The sequence below is a fragment of the Rhincodon typus genome, unplaced genomic scaffold (genome assembly GCF_021869965.1).
Source record: "Rhincodon typus isolate 14 unplaced genomic scaffold, sRhiTyp1.1 hic_rhity00010945, whole genome shotgun sequence".
NCBI lineage: Eukaryota > Metazoa > Chordata > Chondrichthyes > Orectolobiformes > Rhincodontidae > Rhincodon > Rhincodon typus.
Window position 1 is genome coordinate 1 of NW_025976583.1, and position 3,951 is coordinate 3,951.

The 3,951-nt window shown below is 43.3% G+C and overlaps 1 long non-coding RNA gene across 1 annotated transcript; it reads right to left on the reverse strand.

Annotated features, from left to right (window-relative positions):
• Positions 1-1,218: 1,218 nt before the first annotated feature.
• Positions 1,219-3,571, reverse strand: LOC125482476. The gene is made up of 2 exons (XR_007261655.1): positions 2,757-3,571; positions 1,219-1,561 (listed from the first exon to the last, which is right to left on the reverse strand). It is a non-coding gene; the product is annotated as an uncharacterized LOC125482476 (long non-coding RNA).
• Positions 3,572-3,951: the final 380 nt, after the last annotated feature.

Below are 3,951 nucleotides of genomic sequence, written 5' to 3' on the forward strand. Positions count from 1 at the left end.
AATGTAACCTGTTCTCTCGTCAGTTCCAGAAAATGCCGCATTAAGAAACTGTCTTGGAAACATTTTAAAAGCTGCTTATTTAGGCTATTGTTACAAATCTGATTTTTCCAGTTAACATTCAGACTAAAGTTCCCCATGATTATTGCTCTCCTTTTAGCTCAAGCATCCAATCTTTTTTTTATTGTATGCTTTGTCCTATATATCTGGCTACAGTTACAAGGCCTGTAGAGTGTTCTGACTTCTTTCTCTCATTATCCCTTATCTACACCCAAACTGATTCTGCTTCTTGATCTCCTGAACCAAGATCACGTCTCACTCTTGTGTACCTGCCGTCCTTAATTATCACCGCTCCCCGTTCATCTTTATTTGGATTCATTTTCTTCTTGAATATCATTCAACACTCCAAAGCTCGAACCCCAGGTATTCACAATATATTAATGATTTATATGAGGGAACAAAATGCAATATCTCCAAGTCATCATGCAGCCAAGTTTGTGTAATGGTTATTCAGTCATTTACTTCAAAATGTGTGATCAATTAGAATCATAGAATTGCTACAGTGTGGAAGCAGGCACTTCAACCCATTGAATCCACACTGACCCTCCGAACAGTATCCCACCCAGACCCATCCCCTACCCTATCTCTGTCATCCTGCATCTCCCATGGCCAATCCACCTAGCCTGCACATCCCTGGACACCATGAGCAATTTAGCATATCTAATCGACCATAACCTGCACATCTTTGACGGGAGGAAACCAGAGCACCTGGAAGGAAACCCACACAGACACGGGGAGAATGTGCAAACTCCACACAGACGGTTGCCTGAGGGTGGAATCAAACCCGGATCCCTGGCTCCGTAAGGCAGCAATGCAAATCACTGAGCCACCCTCAGCATTCGTAACAAAGTAAATTAATTTACTGTTACTTGACAACAGCCCCTCCGCAAACCACCTTCTGGAAGCAGTGACTGCACTGATGCAGCTCTTCACCACGTCAACCGATCAGCATCACCGCTCTGCTGCCCTCTTCCGGGTACTTGCCTTCGCTTGAACACGGAGGGTGTCTTGATGAAGTCCACGTTCTGGAAGCAGTGATCGTATCCAATCAATGCAGGTCAGCAGCAGTAAATCTATTCTCGGGCCTGTCTGAGTGACTGGGTGGTGAGTGTATCAGAATCGGGTTAAGGCTCAGCCTGGTAATCAAGCTGTTATCAAGCATTTGGAAGAGTACCATGAGGTTTATTGCTGAAAATTGAGGCCTAAGCCATGAGGAAAAGACTGAGGAAAGATGGGCATCTTCACTTTCAGCGAAAGAATTCCAAAGGAGATCATAGACGAAAATATATTATTTAGCACCATTTGTGACTCCCTCCCACACAAATCGCTTTACTGACAATGAATTGGGGGGCTGCTGGCCTAGTGGCATTTTCGCTGGACTGTTAATCTCAAGACCCAGGTAATGTTCTGGAGAACCAGGTTCAAATCCTGCCACGCATGCCCTTTAGGGAAGGAAACTGCCATCTTTACCGTCAGAGAATCCAATGGTCCAAAACAAACGTATCTTTAAGAATTGAATAAAAAAAGGATAAAGAGTTGTTAAACCTTAATCTTACATTCTACTTTCTTCCACATCTGGTTCAAATCCTTTGCATAGTGTTTTGAGCAAAGTGCTGATGTACTGAAAGATGATGCATGCAGTGCCAATATTATGGAGAGAGCTGTCAAACTTCAACTGTGAGAAGTTAACGTGGCTACAGCTGCTGTTATCATGAATTAGACAATAATTCTGTATGATAGACATAAAGCCCCTAGACTCAGCTCTGCAGTTGACTCATTCAGAATGATATGGTTCATTGTGGTTAATGGTCCAATTTCCCTGGGATTGGAAAGCAGGAGAAAATCTAGAATGAATTGCAGAAATTAGTCAAGAATGAACTTTATAAGACTTTGGTTAGGCCGCAATTAGAGTATTGCGTTCAATTCTGGTCACCACATTACAGGGACGATGTGAAGGCTTTGGAGAGGGTGTAGAAGAGGGTTACCAGGGTGCTGCCAGGATTAGAGGATATGAGCTCTAAGGAGAGGCGAGAAAAACATGGGTTGATTTCTCTGAAGTGGCAGAGGCTGAGGCAAAACTTGATAGAAGTCTATAAAATTAAGAGATGTATAGATAGGGTTGACGGTCAGAGTATTTTCCTCAAGCTGAAATGTCTAATACTAAGGGCCATGCATTTAAGGTGAGAGGGGGAAAGTTCAAAGGAGATGTGACGGGCAGGTTTTTTTACACAGAGCGTGGTAGGAGTATGGAATGTGCTGCCAGGGGTGATGGTGGAGGCAGATATGATTAAGGCATTTAAAGGGCTTTTAGATAAACACATGAATATGCAAGGAATGGAGGGATATGAACCAAGGGCGGGCAGAAGGGGTTAGCTTAATTTGGCGTCATGTTCGGCACAACATCATGGGCCAATGGACCCATTCCTGTGCTGTACTGTTCTATGCAAAGACAAAGCTGCTGGAAAAGCTCAGCCGGTCTGGCAGTATCTGTAAGGTAAAAAAACAGAGTTAACGTTTCGGGTCCTGTTCTGAGGAAGGGTCACCGGACTCGAAACGTTAACTCTGTTTTTTTCTTCACAGATGCTGCCAGACCTGATGAGCTTTTCCAGCAACTTTATTTTTGTTCCTGATTTACAGCATCCACAGCTCTTTCGGTTTTTATTCTGTACAGTTCTATGTTCTATGAAACAACACTGTACCAAGTCTTGCTTTTTCAATAAGGCAACCAAACAGCTCATGCAACATTATGTTCTTGATTGCTCCAGTTAGATTTCCTTTTAATCAACCCTGTTCAGACAGATGGCACATCTCTGAGGGCACTCCCACGGTGGCACAACAGACCCCTGTAGAAAGAGAGTTGGACAACCTTAATAAAGACGAGAAAGAATGCACACAGACTTGAAATGGGGAACACATTGATAAGTAATCAGATGCTCTAGTACTGAGCTACTTCCTCACCTGTGCAGCTGTAGTGTTAGAATAAAACAGTCCACAGCACAACACAACATCGGAGATGAAGAACAGGAATGTCATAATCTGAAATACATCTTGTTGTTCTAAAAGTCAGCAATCCTGGTTCCAAACTGTTTAATCACTTTAATTTTGCAGATAGTGAGAAGTATGTGGAACTCTCATTGTGTGTATATGTAGCATATGCAGAACTTTGAGTTGGAGGCAGGAGGGATGTGAAGAGTGAGTGAGAAAATGTAAACTCAGGATCGAGATAACACAGTCAACTTTTCCACTGATATTTTAATCCATGGGCATATGCTGGTATCAAATTTACCCTCTGGTTCTTTCTCCACAGATGCTTCATGATCTGCATCAGTGAAGGGTCTCGGCCCGAACCGTCAGCCTTCCTGCTCCTCTGATGCTGCTCGGCCTGCTGTGTTCATCCAGCTCTCAACTTGTTATTCCAGTATTCCCTGACTGGTTCAGTAATGCCCTTTAGGAAAGGAAACTGCTCTCCTTACCTGAGATAGTAAGAACTGCAGATGCTGGAGAATCCGAGACAACAAGGTGCAGGGCTGGATGAACACAGCAGGCCAAGCAGCATCATAGGAGCAGAGAGGCTGATGTTTCGGGCCTAGACCCTTCATCTTACCTGGTCTGGTCTACAAGTGACTCCAGACCAATGCAATGTGGTTGACTCTCAACTGCCCTCTTAGTAATTAGGGATGGGCAATAAATGCTGGCCTAGCCATCAATGATCACATCCTGTGAATGAATTTTTTAAAAGTTGCTTACTTTCTCAATTTTTGCCTCTTTATAGTCCAAATGTAAGGGATGAAGATCTTAGTGAGCTGGACAGAAATATAGCACCACACAGCTACACTTATTCATACTTTACAGTCACATTTTAGCTTCTACATTTGAGGATCAAATAGCCAATGG